Below are 17,931 nucleotides of genomic sequence, written 5' to 3'. Positions count from 1 at the left end.
CCTACAACATGACTAACAATAATGTACAACTGAAATCTCACAAAGTTGTAAACTATCATAATCTTAATAAAAAAATTTAAAAAATAACACTTTGGTCAAGATCGTTGGTTATGTTTATATACTCCTGATTTTTTTTAATTTTAAAAACCGATAACAATTATTTTAAAAGGATAAATAATATGGTATGACATCTAAGAACTTATGTATACTTTCTTTTAAGGAAATCCAAAAGCTTTATAGTCAATTTAAAAAAATCAATATTCTAAGGTCTCTATTTACTGAATCCCTATGGAAAGAACATTGTGTCAAATAAAGCATGAAGGAAAATGTATTATAGAATTTTGTCAGTAATAAGTTTTTCTTGGATACAACTTGATATCTTTTTAGTTTTTCTAAAATTTGACAATTCACTTAATATTTATTTTAGCTCCTAATATGTGCAAGGTACTGTGCTAGATCATTTGGGAATATTAGCATCTCAGTATTAAGCTCTTCCTCTTTGCCAAACATTGTGCTAAGTGCTTTACGTATATCTCCTTTTTCCTCAGGTAATTCCACAAGTATTACCATTATTTGTATTTATCGAGGGAAAATTGAGACACAGAGAGGTTAACCAATTTGCCCAAAGTCACACAGCTTATAAAAGATTTATCCAGTACTTGGACACAAGTAGTCTAAGTCCTTGTTTTCTTCTTTTTAGTTTTAAAAATGAATTTACTCTCTTTCCTTCTCTGTTCAGATTCAGTGGAAAAGATTTTTCCTATTTCTGCTGTTTTAAAAAAGATTTAGAATTGTAATAAACCAAAACAAAATAAACACAAGACCTGAAAGATATTCCCTGCTGGTGTAATTTAATTGTTATGCTTTCTTTGGTAAGTGATTTAAAAAGTCATTTACTTGCTCTGAAAACCAAAGAAAACAAACACAATACACACACATTCCATGTTATTTGGGCAAAGTCACATAGAGCAAAAGTCCACATTAGCCAGTATCAGGTCCGGCTACATTAATTTGTCGTGCCCAGTGCAAAATGAAAACATGGAGTTCCTTGTTCAAACATTGTTAAGAATTGTGAGACAGAGACAGCTGAGTATTAAACCAAAGGAGCCTGCACAGGTCGCATGCCCGTGGAGCCGGGCCTGGCAGGAAACCAGCGCTGATCCCTGAAGAGCTTTTGTTGCATTATTTACATTCGCATTTCCTTCCAATGGCAAAGTGACCCGTGAATGAGACACAGAGACAGTGAGGAGGGCCTGTTAAGATTTTGCCACTTCATTTTCTTTGTTTCTTTTATGTTTTTGTTTTTAGTTTTTTGCTTCAAAAATTTAACTGAAAATAGAGATTTCAAAGGCAGTGAGATGACTATAGACACTAAATCTTATTTCTTGTGCTAACCCTTCCTGCCCCAATGGGATTAAAGGTTGTTTTCTAATAACACCTGGAATATTGCACATTTAGGATGGTCAGAATTTTTCAAAACTTCAAGGACTCTGACTTTATAAGCAGAGCAAATGTGTGCCAATTTTTCTATTATATGGCAGTTTATGGGTAGCATAAACAACTCCCCCATTTAAAATAGGTCAGATGCTATTTGTGGAATTGTGCATTGCAAGGAAGACTAAATTAAATGACTTCTAAGATCCTCATTGTCTGAGATGAGAACTGAGAATAGCACTCCTGTGACCAAAAGATGTTGAGCACGTGGTGCCATATGATTCTAGAGTTTGTGTGGGCAGATAGACTACATCCCAATCTCCTCCAAATTAGGGAGAGAAGATGAAGATGAAAATATTGTGTTCATTGCTGACAGAATCAAATCGGTAAATGTGCTTTGACCCGCTGTTTGTACTCCCCTGCCCCATTTAAACCAATGCTCCCAATCAGTCTCATAGCAGTTGAACAAATGCTTCTTTCCCCAAGAAAGCACCTCTAGGGGAGGAAGTGAGAAATGATCTTGTGCTTCCTGAAAAGGAGATGATCTGAAAAAGAGAAATGAGAAAGGGTTGAGCAGGCACTCATTGCTCCTGGGAAAGAAAGGAGGTAGGGTTGGGAGAAGAGAAGAGATGACAGTCTAATTATTCCAAGAGGGCAGAGTTCCCATTTGTTAGTTCACAGGAAAGCTGCAAAAACCCACAAGAGCATGCACTCCTCTCTCACCTCCACTGTACTAAGGTGTGAATAATAAATTTTTCATTGGAATTAGGATAATCCATGGACATTCATGGACATAAACCCCTAGCTGTGTGGTGCCAACAAGAAGTACTGTGCTGCCTCCACGCATGGGTTAGACGTAGGTGGTTCCATGATGCGAGGAGCAAGGGTGCAAGCTTTGGAGTCAGATGAACCTGAATTTGAATTCTGGCTCTGCCATTGATCAGTTGCATGGTATTTTGCATTTTATCTTACATGTCCTCAGTAGATCTCAGTGTGTTTATCTTTTTGACAATAGGATAACATTTTACCGTGCAAGTCAAATGTAACATGTTTTTCAATACCTCTCCCTTCCTCACTCTCAGTCTAAGTTAACTAGTTTGCAAAATTCCGCTCAAATTCTGCCTATTGAGATTATTCTTCAAATTTATCACAAATATGTTTTCAACATAAATGGTGGAATTTCCAATGTTGTAAATTATCAAGAAAATTAAAGCAGGAAACATACTACATCACTTGAACTATCCATGACTTGCTCACTTTTCAGTTGGAAGATGACAAGGTTTTCAAATACAAATAGATTATAAACTTTATCTGAAAAGGGCCAAATGGTTAAAATTTTAGGCTTTGTTAGTCATGTGATCACTGTCACAAGTATTTAACTTTGCCATTTTAGTTCAAAAACAATAATACATAAGTGAATGGACATGGCTGTGTTCCAATAAACTTTATTTCTAAATACGTAGTTGGCTAACCCATGGTCTATCCATTAAGTGTGTTGAAAATAAGATAAAACGTTGGTTGTGTTAGCTTGTTTTTGTATGAAGGAAAATATTCTTGAACACAGAATATACGACACAGCAATAGAGAAAAACTATTAAGCAGCTGTAAATACTGCGCTGAGGGTTGAGTATGTTCCAAAGAGTGTCTAGATTCATTTTTTTGCATGTGTATGTCCAGTTGTTTCAGCACCATTTGTAAAAGACTATCTTTTCTCCATTGTCTTGCCTTTGCTCCTTTGTCAAAGATCAATTAACTAAATTTCTGTGAGTGTTTCTCGGTTCTCTATTCTATTCCATTGATCTATTTGTCTATTCTTTCATCAGTACCACAGTAGATTTATAGTAAGTCTTGAATACTGTGGTTTTATAGGAAGTCTTGAAGTTTGGTAGTCAGTTCTCCAAATTTGTCCTTCTCCTTCAATATTGTGTGGCCATTTGAGGTCTTTTGCCTTCTATACAAACTTTATAATTAGTTTATCAATATCCACAAAATCGCTTGCTGGGATTTTGATTGGGATTGTATTGAGTCTATAGATCAAGTTGGGAAGAACGGATATCTCAACAATATTGAGTCTTCCTATCCATGAATATGGAACATCTATCCATTTATTGAGTTCTTCTTTGATTTGTTTCATCAGAGCTTTGTATTTTTCCTCATATAGATCTTGTACGTATTTTGTTAGATTTGTACAAAGTATTTCATTTTTTTGGTGCTAATGTAAATGACACTGTGTTTTTAATCTCAAATTCCATGTGTTCATTGCTGGTGTGTAGTAAAGTGATTGACTTTTAACCATGTATACTGCAACCTTGCTAAAATCACTTATTAGTTCCAGGAGTTTTTTGTCAATTCTCTTGAATTTTCTATGTCATCTGTGAAGAAAGATGATTTGATTTCTTCTTTCCCAATCTGTATACCTTTTATTTCCTTTTCTTGTCTTATTGCACTTTCTTGGACTTCCAATACAATGTTAAAAAGCAGTGGTGATAGGGGATATCCTTGACTTTTTCCTGATCTTAGTGAGAAAGCTTCGAGTTTCTCACTATTAAGTATGATGTGAGCTGCAGGTTTTGCCTAGATATTCTTTATCAAGTTGAAGAAGCCCTCCTCTATTTCTAGTTTACTGAGAACCTTTATCATAAATGGATGTTGGATTTTGTCAAAAGTGCTTTCTGCATCTATTGATGTGATCATATGATTATTCTTTAGCCTGTTAATGTGATGGGTTACATTTATTGATTCTCAAATGTTAAGTCAGCCTTGCACACCTGGAATAAAACCCTCTTGGTTTGGGTCTATAATTCTTTACATACATTGTTGGATTCAATTAGCTGATATTTTGTTGAGGATCTATGGTCCTGAAAGATATTGGTCTATGTTTTCCATTTCTTTCAATGTCTTTGTCTGTTTTTGAGGTAGAAAGTATCCCTTGTTTCTATCTTCTGAAAGAGATTGTAGAGAATTGGTATAATTTCTTCCTTAAATATTTGGGAGAATTCACTAGTGAACACCATCTGGTCCTGGGCCTTTCTGTCTTGGAAGGGTATTAATTATTGATTCAATTTCTTTAATAAATATTGGCCTATTCTAATTGTCTCTTTTTGTCTGAGTTTTAACAGATTGTGTCCCTCAAGGAATTAGTCCATTTCATCTGGGTTACCAAACATGTGGGCGTAGAGTTGTTGATAGTATTCCTTTATTATCCTTTTAATGTCCATGGGAGCTGTAGTGATGTTCTCTCTTTCATTTCTGATATTAGTAATATGCGTCCTCTTTATTTTTGCTTAGCACTGCTAGAGGCTTATCGATTTTATTGATCTTTTCATAAAACCAGCTTTTGGTTTCGTTGGTTTTCTTTAATGATTTCCTGTTTTCAATTTCAATGATTTCTGCTCTAATTTTTATTATTTATTTTGTTTTGCTTACTTGGATTTAATTTACTCTTCCTTTTCTAGTTTCCTAAGGTGTAAATTTAGATTATTGATTTTAGATCTTCTTTTTTAGTATGTGCATTGACTGCTGTAAATTTCCTTGTAAGCACTGCTTTTGCTGCATCCCACAAATTTTGACAATTTGTGTTTTCATTTTCATTTAATTCAAAATAATTTTTAACTTCTCTTGAAAGTTCTTTGACTCATGTGTTATTTAGAAGCATGATGTTTAGTCTCCAAATATTTTTGACTATTTCAGCTATCTTTATACAATTGATTTCTATTTTAATTCTATTGTGGTCTGAGAGCAGACACTGTGTGATTTATAGTCTTTTAAATTTGTTAAGGTGTGTTTTATGTCCCAGAATGAAGTCTGTCTTGGTGAATGTTCCATGTGAGCTTGAGAAGAATGTGTATTCTGTTCTTTTTAAATGAAGTAGTCTGTAGATACAATTATATCCAGTTGAATGATGGTGTTGTTGAGTTTGATGATGTCCTCATTGATTTTCTGCCTGCCGGATCAGTCCATTTCTTATAGAGAGGTGTTGAAGTCTCCAATTATAGTAGTGGATTCATCTATTTCTCCTCGCAATTCTGTATTTTTGCCTCACATATTTTAATGCTCTGTTGCTAAATGCATCCACATTGAGGACTGTTACGTCTTCTTGGAGCATTAACCCATTTATCCTTATGTGATGCCCCTCTGTATCCCTGATAATTTTTCTTGATCTGAAGTCTGCTCAGTCTGAAATTAATATAGCTATGCCAGCTTTCTGTTGATTCGTGTCGTCCAGGCAGTCTTTCTCCATCTCTTTACTTTTAATCTATATGTGTCCTTATATTTAAAGTGGATTTCTTGTAAACAACATATAGTTGGATCTGTTTTTTTAATCAACTCTGACAATGTCTTGTAACTGGTGTATTTAGACCATTGACATTTAAATTAATTATTGATATAGTTTAATTAGTATCTACCATATTTGTTACTCTTTTCTAGTCATTGCCCTTGTTCTTTGTTGCAGTTTTTGTCTTCCACTTTTTCTCTACCTATTATGGTTTTAACTGAGCAGTTTATATGATTTCACTTTCTCTCCTTTCCTAGCATATCAATGACACTTATTCCCGTAACTTTTCAGTGGTTGCCCTAGAGTTTGCAATATACATTTACAACTAATCCAAGTTCACTTTCAAATAATGCTATACTGCTTCACAGGAGGTACATGTGCCTCATAATAACAAATAACCCTAATTCTTCATTCCTGTCCTTTATATCATTGTTGCTATTCATTGTACTTATTCATAAGTATACATAAGACATATTATACATGAGATATGTATACACATAAATAATCAAATACATTGTTGCTATTATTATTTTGAACAAACTGTTATCTGTTAGATCAATTATGAAGAGGAAAAATAGAAGTTTTAATTTTACCTTAATTTATTTTATCTCCAATGCTCTTCCTTTCTTTGTGTAGATCTGTTTCCAACTTATATCATTTTCCTTCTCTTTGATGAACTTCTTTTAATATTTTTTGCCCTGTAGTTCTACTAGCAAGAAATTCTGTCAATTTTTGTTTGTCTGAGAAAGTCTTTATTTCACTTTTGAAGGATAATTTTGCAGGATATAGAATTTTAAATATTTAAACACTTCAAATATTTCACTCCATTCTCTTCCTCCTTGCATGGTTTCTTAGAAGTCAGATGTTCTTTTATCATTGCTCCTCCATAGGTAAGTTTGTGTGTGTGTGTGTGTACGCGTGCGCACACCTTCCTTCAAGACTTTATCTTTGATTTCCAACAGTTTGAATGTGATATACCTAGGTGAAATTTATTTGAAATTTATTCTTCTTGGCATTTTCTGGGCTTTGTGCATCTGTGGTTTGGTGTCTGACATTAATTTGGGGAAGCTATCAATGATTATTTCTTCAAATATTTCTTCTGTTTCTGTCTCTCATTTTCTCCTTCTGGTAGTCCCATTTTACATGTTTTACACCTTTTGTAGTTACCTCCAGTTCTTGAATATTCTGTCCCACTTTTTCAGTCTTTGCTTTTCAGTTTTAGAAGTTTCTATTGATATATCCTTAAGCTCTGAGATTCTTTCTGCAGATGTGTCCAATAGACTAATAAGTCCATCAAAGACACTCTTAATTTCTCTTACCATGCTGTTATCTTTTGGCTCTTAGAATTTCCATTGCTCTGCTTACATTACCTATCTATTCTTCCATATTTTTCACTTTTTTTCTATGAGAACCCTTAGCATATTTATCAGAGATTTTTAAAATTACTGGTCTGACAATCCTACATTTCTACCATATCTGACTTTGGTTCTGATGCTCGTGTAGTTTCCTTAAATTGTTTTTTTTCCCCTGTTGTATGCCTTGTAATTTTTTCTTGATAGCCAGACATGCTATACTGGGTCTAAGGAACCGTAGTAATAGGCCTTTAACGATGTGGTGGTGAGGTGAGGGAGAGAAGAAGCATTCTATAGCCCTACGATTAGTTTGAAGTCTTTTAGTGAGCCTGTGCCCTTGGTCTGTGAACTTCACCAGTGCTGCTTGGTTTTTTCACCCCCTTAGGCAGGACAGGAAGGCTGGAAGAGCTGGAGTTGGGTATTTTCCTTCTCCCACATGGAAGATTAGCAAGGGCTAGAGTTGGGTATTTCCCTTGCTCTGGATCAGTTGGTTTCTGATAAAATCCCAATAGGTTAGGCTCTGATAAAATACTTTATTCAGGGCAGGGCTTGCTAAGGAGAACACAATGCTCTGGTATATTTCAAAATAATTTCTTTTCCCTTCCCCCTGCCAGAAGCATGCGGGGATTTTTCTCTGATCTTCACTGAGAGAACCCAGAAGAACTCCTGGAACCAAAACTCACACAACTGTGAGGACCCTTCTATGGTTAGGGCCCCTGGAGTTTTTAACTCACTGATTTGTCCATTGTGAGCCTCCAGCAATTCGTCAATTACACTTTAGGTTTTCCTACCTATGCATTCCTTCCAGCAAAGGTTTTCACTCAGAGATTTCAGCTCCAGAAAGTGGTGATTCTCTGTAGCGAGACTATCTGTCTCTACTTTTGGGGGCAGCAGTTTGCTCTGTGACCTCACCTCTCTGCCAGATCTAAGAAGAGATGTTGATTTTCCAGCTTGTTCAGCTTTTTCGTGTTGTTAGGACAGAGTGACAGCCTCTAAGCACCTTACATGTGAAAACGGAAATCAGAAATCTAAAATTAGTTTGAACCCACACAGCAGTTTAGTATGACAAAAACTCAAAATAAAAGATGTCTGAAAGTAAACTTTAAAACTAGATGGCTCAATGCCACCCCAATCCCAAAGTCTTGAGATTTCATCTTCAGTCAAATGTCACCTGCATTTTCTAATTTGCTTTGTATCAGGTTTGTTGTGTCAATCAATAAATATACTATATGCCAACATGAAACTCTAAACTGTTATCTCCCTAATGATCTCTTTACTGTTTTCTTTAACCAAATAATTAATCAAACATACAATTCTAATTGACTCTAGAGTATATTGGTTAAAATAATTTTCAATAATTTTTTATTGAGACTAGATGACTATAATTTCTAACGTGTCTTTTCCCAACAATTTAACGAACTTTTTTACCTCCTGCTCAGATTCCAGTTAAATGTGCTAAACAGCAAGGAACAGTTTATACATATATCAAAAATTTTTTTAAAACCCTAGAAGCACAAAATTAATAAGGATTTATAAAGACACATTACTGAATTATACACTACAATAAACAATAATTTACGTGATAGAATTTATATTCAACTTAAAAAAATAAATCTTATGATTACATAAAATACAATTTTAATAATTGAGGTGAGCAGTACACAGAGAGGATGCGTTACACTGTGTTCCCCTTTCCCTTAACCTCCATTTAGTAAACCAGAAAAAAAGTGCTTGCAGGAGGCGGAAAAGGTAAGAATGTGTTCTCTAGTTTTATTAAAAGGAAAACAAGGCCGTTTCCTGCCTTCATTCATATATTGTTATGCACATGAATACATATGGCCAATAAAGCAGCAGTTTTCCATTTTCTATATTTATTTATTATTAGATACTTGGTTTTCATTGAAAGACACTTTGTGTTAAGAGGGTTGGGTCAAGTAGGCTTAGGTATTTTCAGTAATAGTTTTCAACACCACATAGTTCTTGGAAGGGAAGGGATGCACATACTGATAGGACAAGCAAAAAGTACATAAAGAAGAGGCTGCGTGTCATCACCATCGTGAAAAACCTCTTTGAATGGCAGTGATGAGTCTAAAAATATGAGCCAAGCAGAGTTCCTGTTCTCTAGTACTAGCAGTAAATAACAGAGGTTGTGCTTTAGAAAAATTCTTGATGGGTGATCTGGAATTCTTAATACAAATTCAAGTATGTCTGATAGCTCTTAACGGTTCATGTGAAATAACAAGAAAGCCATAATTCCATTATCTGGGAAATCCTGTTTAAATTAAGTAGAACATTGTGCTTTGCTTTACCCTTTACTCAATCATTTTCTGAAGGGTGGGGGAAGGGGTAGGAAGGCAAAAGGGATAAAAGTACATTGGTCTATTTGTCCACACCTCATTGGTCTTGCAGAATGCTCATGATAACGCATTTATATCTTTGTCCTTGGCGTCATATGTGTCCACAGAAGCTCCAAGTTTTCCTGGTAATCTTAATTAGGGACTCTTCAAAAATAATCTCCATCTTAACATCTATCCAACTGAAGCCTCTGCTTATAAGTATGCAAACAAAAATTTTACCTAAGAAAATATTTCTGTGTATGAAAGGAAAAATAGTTTGTAAAGGGAAAGCTGAAAACCCATTATCTCTTGACAGAAGGAAGTTTTATACAAGGTGTATTCAGGCAGAAATTATGCCATATTTGGGATGATTTAGAAAATTACTGCATGGAATGGTTTCAGGATGAATTGAATAATGGAAGTAGACAAAGAAAAATAGACCAAAAATAGGGTTTGTTTTTGGAAAAGGCAAAGAGGAAACATAAATTTTGCAAACAAATGTATATTAAAAAATTAAGTTTTCAACATATTCAAATTTATAATTTTGAGTAAGAAAAGTGAGTATATTTATTGCTAATAGAAGGATAAAAAGATAGATGAGATAAATAAACAGATATACAGAGAGGTACATAGATAGGCAGACAGGTAGCACAGTCAGTCATAGCCAAATGTCCTGCAATGAAAAAAGGAGAACAATTTAGTATTGGGGTCTAAACAACATAACATTTCTTATTGATGACCTCCACATACATCTATACCAGGTTTCCAAGAAGGAAAGTAATTATTAGTTTGTAATACTTACAAGGTGACAATATTAATGGTATGACCACCTTATTGGAATTAAAGTCTCTGCTTCTCTCTTTGATTTAAAACAATGGACAAATTACTAAGACTTTTTCCATATGGTTTCTCTATTATGAAAGTTGATAATGTTGACTTTCTTGCAGAGACTGTGAAAATTAATGAGGTAATAATCCTGATTCTAAGGTTGAGATAGATGTCAGAAAAATGCCACAATACTAAGTATAATGAGAAGCAAAATGCTAGTCCTATAAAGGAAGCCAAATTGCCTTTGCTCAACCAAATGCAAGACCACTGACCTAGCATCTAAAAATTTCCCCCAATCTCCTACAGTAGCAGAAGTGTCATTGTTTAAGAGAAATTCCCTGTATAATTTATTTCATTATCTTAAAAGATAAAGTAAATTAGAACCAAAACATATGCAAAACTCTTCAATGGTTAATAAGCACAAATCTTCAATTAAGCATTCCCTATCAAAAAAAGACATTATTAGATTATTACTTGGAATTTCCTGTGTGCCTGATTGCTCTAACACTGTTTACTACACTACTGTCAGTGGTTATTGACAAGTAAATGACCACAATGTCATCATTTTCTTTTGAATAAGTAAATAATGATAAAACAGCTCACACTTCCCTGCCTGGCACATAGCAAATACTCTCAAAGTGATGGCTGTTATACTATAAGGCACTGTTCTAAGTAATCCATTAAATTCTAAGAAAGATTTACATATATTCTCTTTCTGAATCTTCCAATATCCCCATGTGGGAAGTGTTTTGTTATTACCATTTTATATATGAGTAAACTACGACATAGAGAGGTCAAGTAACTTGACCAGTGTATTAGTCAGGGTTGTCCAGAGAAAGAGAACCACTAAGAGAGATAAATATATGGAGATTTCTTCTGAGGAATTGGTTCACATGATTATTGAAGCTAAGTCCCACGATCTGCTGTCTGCAGGCTGGAGACCCAGGAAAATTGGTGACGTAATTCAGTCTACGTCTGAAGGCCTGAGAATCAGAGGACCAACCGTGTAAATCCCAGGCGGAGGGCAGGAGAAGAGGAGATGAGGTGTTCCAGCTCACGCAGTGAGGCAGAAAAACAAGGTGCAAATTCCTCCTTCCTCCTCGTTTTGTTCTACTGAGACCGTCAACAGGGCGGATGATGCCCACTTCCACTGGGGAGGACAATCTACTTTACTGAGTGCGCTGATTCAAATGCTAATCTCATTCGGAAACACCCTCACAGACACATCAGAAACAATGCTTAATCTGGATATCCCATGGCCCGTCAAGTTGACACGTAAAATGAATCACCACAACCAAAGTCCCTCAAGTAACTGGCAGAGCTAAGATTTGAACGCAGGTCCCCCTTCTACAGAGTCTGGGCTCTTAACCATCATGTTCAATTGCCTTTGCCATATACAACATATAGTTTGATGCAGCATCTTAATGTAATCTGTTAAATTCTAAGATTTAGCAAATGTTGAATATGCAAACTTAGAAACACATTTATAATTCATGAACTATGTAATATTTTCAGAAATAGGTTCAGTTTGATGTTCATTAAATATTATTAAAATGTTGTTAAATATTTTGTTAAATATACGCAAGCTGAATAATTCAAAAGATCTTTATATCTGTAAGGGAATTACAATTTACTGAATGTTTAAGACATTTGAATAACATTTTTTTGGAAAAATAATCTCCATAATTGGATTAAAATACTAGCAGCAAAATCATTTTTTATAAACCTTTTTTGGATAGATTTCTTTCTATGTAGGGAACATTTGAAACATATGACTATAGGGCTTGGGGTCCATCCCCCAAGCTGCCCTCTTGGAGGTGATCCCTTCTTCTGGACACTAGGGCTCAGGGCAACAGCTCAAAAACCTAATCTGAGACTAAACTAATCATTTTACGATTTATAAATATTGCCTCAAAGGTTATGAATTGTAAATCTATCCAATAGAACAAGTAGATAGCAATTACGAAGCCATTATAGGAATAGGCAAAAATATTTGCCTTAAAATTGCAAATATTGTTTTATTATTCTGAGAAAATGATTTTGAGCTCCCTCTATTACTGACAACTGTATGCCATTTTGGTCAATTTTCACAAACTATAATATCTCAATTTTTATCTGGTGGTTTTGTTATATCTTCCCATTTGCCTGTCTATTTTTTCTTTTATTTTTAACAATGGTGAAATAAGAAAGTGCACCCCAACAATTTTTCTTTAACCCAGTTATATGACTGAATAGGGAAAAAAAATACCCTTAAGTGTTGAAGTAACTCATTTTCCCTTGCCTAGCAATTTCCTTGTGGTAGGATACCTCTAGCTCAAAAACCATCCCAAAAATGTGTATTTAGTACCTACTCTGAACCAGGAACTGGAGCTGTCAAGCCAATGCCTTATGATTCGTTTCTAGCAAGTTTTGGATTGGCATAGATATTATAAGTTTTGCAGCTTCTTCAGAGAGCTTAATGAAGATCATTTGGAAGAGGTGGACCTATATGCAATGAAGATATGAAGGAACAAAGAATTCTTAAAGTGGATTGTAAGTGGGGAATGTAGGCAGACAACACGTCTGCAGATGGGGAAAATGGAAAAGAAATGAATGGCACCGTACATAATAGTTATACATCTAAAGTAGTAAGGTCATGCCTATTATAATACAGCTATTAAGCAGCTACCATTTGCCCTTTTTCCAGTAGATGCTATGAGATCAAAAGTGCATACAATTTTGTTTGTGAAATGGTTTCCTTGGATACATACAATCCTGACAACTGATTTGAATTTAAATTCATGAACACAGTGTTACTATATTTCTTTAATAAATTCACCTTTCTAATCTCTATCCACTTATTAGGTTCTTTGTAATCCAGCGGTTATGGAAAATTTAACCCAAATTTCTGTGTGGTAACCTAATTACAGGAAACAGGATGGCCTTATAGTCAGACGACACGGTCTCAAACTTGACTTCCCCATTTTCTAGCTCCAGGACCTCAAGTAAGTAAAATAATCCTCATTTCAAAAAATATAGCTAAAATAGCTGCTATCTCTGGTTTCTATTAGAATTAATAAGAATGCACATGTAGCAAGCCCAAAAAGTATCAGAGAAAAAAGCATCCAGTACAAAACACAGTTTTCAAGAATCTTACCAGCTTGGTAAATACCAGTAAATAAAGCCTACTTATATATTTCAACATAGAGTTCAGGGTGTACTGATGGAGGTTTCATATATTTTGAAATAAATATTTTCTTGGAGCAGAGGCCTAAGAATAAATGATGGGAGGAAAATCCAGAGGAAGGTGCAGGGCAGTCAGAAAGCAGTCAGCTTTCTAGTCTGGGATCAGCCAGAGATGGTTAACAGTCTCTTTCACATTATGTTGTTGCTGGAGAAATACTTAGCATAAAAATTGTCTGGATTAAGGCAGATATAGGGTTTTCCTTCGGTTGCTCTTGGGCAGAGCTGTTTGAGTGGACTGGAAGGCCCCAAATTCTAAGGAGATTAAGCCAGTGGAAACAGGCCTGATAGGGCACTGGTTATCTCTTTGTATCCAGTAGGACAAGCCTTATTCACAGTAATGCAATTTCTGATGGCATTCATTTTTTCCAGTTTTATTTAAATTGATTTAAGTAACGAAGCGATAATCATGGGCATGAGCGGAGAGATCTTCGTAGCAAGGAAGAAAAATATAAAACTTAGCCACAGCTGATGTTCGACTTGGGGATTTAGGGAAAAATCTGTGACACGTTACTTCTGAGGATGATTTCCATGCCAAGGCAGCCAGCATCCGTGTGATTGCATCTGAATGCAAACACCTGTACCATTTGGAAGGCAGGGTCTTTAACACCAGCTTCTCCTGGTATAGAAGCTATAGAAATCAAGAGAACTCATATTTTCCTCCCCTTTCCAATTAAGTCTTCCTTAGAAGGAAAAGGAGGGGGCCTTGTTTCCTCCTTACCACATGTTATTGTTTCTGCCCACAGGCCTGACTGCCTCCTTACTCCTTTATAAACAAAGGGGAACTTTATTGACCAATTCATTTTCAGAGAGACTTAAAGGGCATTGAGCAATCAATTCTCACAGTGTCCAATTCGGTTCTCTCACTCACTCTTTTGCCTGAGAAGAACCTGAAAGCAATATTCACATAAAACATATTCACTCAGAAAAGAGACAGTATTGCTTTTTTGACTGATATTTACCAAGTTAGCAGGATTCTTGAATACTGTGTCCCCTACTGGATGCTTTTTATTACTTTCCTTCTTCCTCATTTCCCTTTTTAGTTTCAAAATTTTAAATTTCATAATGGTTAAGGTTTATTTACTTCTATATGTGTTGTCAAGTTTTCTGGAGAAAAGCTAATTCAAGATCTCACAAAGAAATTAAAATGTTTACAGAAGTAGTTACAGATGCAAGGGAATAAGTTGCTCAAATATTCTTGTTTCTTTTAACCGATGTCTTCCTTTCAATGAATGACATTTTTGAGAGTCAAGGTCTTTCATTGTAAGCACCTGAGAGTAAGTCTATGTTGTCAAATTTCCTTTCTCTTTGATGTGAAATGCATTATGTGAGGAAAACAATGGCTTTTCTTTTCCACTACCTTTCTGGTTTAGAACATAAATCCCTCACCTTAAGGCATCTATATGATGAAAGACAATCACTTATTAAAAACTCACTTCACATTCTAATTCCTATATATTTCAACAAAAATACATCATATTCTTGAATTTTCTCACTTTATTACTTAATATGAAATCTTAATCAAAGAAATATTTGTACATCGAAGTTGTGTCATTAGCTAACTTTAAAATGCAATTTTATTTTGGAAGCTATTGATGATTAAAACAGTGAGTGGCCTCATCTGCTTAACTACCTATATCTCATTTTTCTATACTTTATTCTTTTTTCTATATTTTTATTTTACCAAAGTTTGTTTTCCTAAAGAGCCCTAAAGAGCCAACAAATTTAATATTACAATTCTTATCTGTAAAGAGAGAAACTGTTATAACATATGTGAAGAGTGACTGCTATATTCCTGAAAGCAGCAGTTCCATATCACTGACTTCCTTCTAGTTACAATTCACCTCTTTCAAAAAATGATGACTTACCATCTTCTAGAAATAGAAAAAGAGAAATGCCGAAAGACAGTGCTAGAGTAAATCATTTTTATTGACTTCATTTCTAATAACAAATAAATTGCATTCAAAACGGGTTTTCTTTGAACATGGCATAGCATTAGAAAGTCTGACAATATTGGAATAAATTCGTCTTGAATACGATTAGAAAGAAATGTAAATGAAAAGAAATTGTTCCAGGTTGGCACACCCAGGCTGAGGTCAGATGTCACGAAGGAGATAAAGTCAGCATCAGGAGAGGAAGGACTCGCATTGGGATCTATGGCTCCGGCTTTATTGAAAAGATGTATGCACTTTTGGAAAATTATTTAGCCCCTATGAGCCTCTAGTTTCCCCATCTGTAAACCTCTATCAGAGTTGTTTTGGGATAAATACTTACACGTAAAAAAAGTAAAAATAAAAAGTCTTGAAAATTATAACACCTATAGAAATAAAAATGGCTATTTATATCATGATAATGTTCTCTTTTTACCTTTGTATTTTTTATCAGTAAAATTGAAATTTTAGTACTGAATGAAGTTAGCAGGTGCAATTTCCTTAGAACAATTGACTAGTTCATATCATCATGTTGTTTTATCTGCTGTCTTTCTGGAATTTTCCCTTATAAAATTTAATTCCGTTACTGTCTCTAATCCTGCTACTCTATTATCATAGTCTTCATTAATGTATAATTGCCCTTACTCCTTCTCCATATTTCTTTTTGCTGGAGACTAATGTAAAATTGCAGTTCATTAATTATGCCATTATAAAAACCCTTGTTAATTTGATTACTTCAAGCATTTATCTGTGAAACTCCCTTTCTTGATTTTCTCCCCTGCTCTAGTTATGTTTATTTCTTATTGCAGTCATCTTTTTTATCTTATAATTTTTTATGCAACTGAAATCAATTTATTTTTAAAAGACTTGGGTGCCTCTGTACCTGAGGAGATCATAAAAATCTTATATGCTGCAGATGTTTAGATCAGGAATAATTATGTTTAATAGCACCCATACAATTCCAAAGGGGATTTAAGGACTAAGGGAAGTAAAAAGGAAGATTTCAGGCCATGACCCATACCTAAAATTCAGATTGAAACTGAAATAACATGTTGACAAAACAGCAGAGAGGAAAATCATCAAGAATGGGAAAAAAACTAATCAATAAGCTGCCTTTTCAGTGTCATGAAGACCTTACAGCTAGAATAGTGACCAAATATTTTCCTTTCAACCAAGTTCTGTTGTTCTTGTTGTTTTTACATTGTCTATAGGATTTGGCACTACTTTATACATGTACCTAAAATGAGGAGAAAGCCCCCTCTAGAAAATTGAAGGAATGATCAGATAGGTCAATGTTAGAGTCTTTACAAAACACATTAGCTTATCTTACAGACGTTAACTGCTCTATTTTGCAAAAAAACAACAAAATGTTTTATGAAGACTTTTGATTGATTATTTGTTTGTTTTAGGAATATAAAAGATTATTGAGTTTTGTCCTTCATGACCAATGACTTAGTGACTTTCTAGGAGTATTTCACCATACTTAGCCACATACCTTGACCTTTGGGGATTCCCAGTAGATGGAAGACCATGGCATACATTGACATCTCTTCTTCCTGACACTTCTGTGAGTTTCTTGGCAAACTCCCAAACCTTCTGCCCTTTCTACCAACCCCTTGCCAATGACCCTACCATAGTTATATCTAGGTTTGGGGACAAATTTGAAGGTTTCAAGATAAATACTTGCTCACTTCCCACCTCTACTTATTTTTCCCTTGCTTTATTTTATGAATAACGTAGTCTTTGTTTTTTCTGTAAAATGAGTTGGTTTAAATGAATTATGGCAGATGTTCTGTTTTTTTAAAGATTGGCCCTGAGCTATCTGTTGCCAGTCCTCCTTTTCTTCTTCTTCTTCTCCCCAAAGCCCTGAGTACATAGTTGTGTATTTTAGTTGTAGGTCGTTCTAGTTCTGCTATGTGGGACGCCGCCTCAGCATAGCTTGATGAGTGGTGCTGGCTTCATGCCTAGGATCCGAAGTGGCGAAACCCCGGGCCACTGAAGCAGAGTGCATAAACTCAACCACTCAGCCACAGGGCTGGCCCTGGCAGCTAGTTCTTTATTATAAGCCTGAAGTAAATCTTCTCATTGTTTGAATAGCCATCTTCTGATTTGTTTACGTTTACATCTTCATATAGGAAGTATCTCCCTAGATCTAGAAAATCCTTCTAAAGGGCTATCATCCATAGTAACCTTTTATATTACTGGTATAAAAAGTTTTTCCAACAAAACTGGGCTTTCATTAGGCTCTCTCCTGACCAGGCTTTAGTGGATGAAATTGCAGTTCGTGACATTTAAGTTTTGAATCATCTTCCAAAGGGTATGGTAATAGGGAAGAGAAAGTGTTGTTATTATTATTATTGTAAATAGTAACCAACATTTACATTAACATAGTATAGTTTTGAATGTTCAGGCACGTGAATTACCTCATTAAATGAGACAAATGAGGAAATTCACGGTTAGTAATTTCAACTCATGAATGAGATAGTTTAATTTTTCTTTCTCATTACCAGGCTTGAGGAGCATGTTTATTAGGTTCATGTTCATTATGTGTG

The sequence above is a fragment of the Equus asinus genome, chromosome 3, assembly GCF_041296235.1.
Source record: "Equus asinus isolate D_3611 breed Donkey chromosome 3, EquAss-T2T_v2, whole genome shotgun sequence".
Classification (NCBI taxonomy): domain Eukaryota; kingdom Metazoa; phylum Chordata; class Mammalia; order Perissodactyla; family Equidae; genus Equus; species Equus asinus.
The sequence above is the reverse complement of the archived record's forward strand: the minus strand, read 5'-3'. Positions refer to the sequence as shown.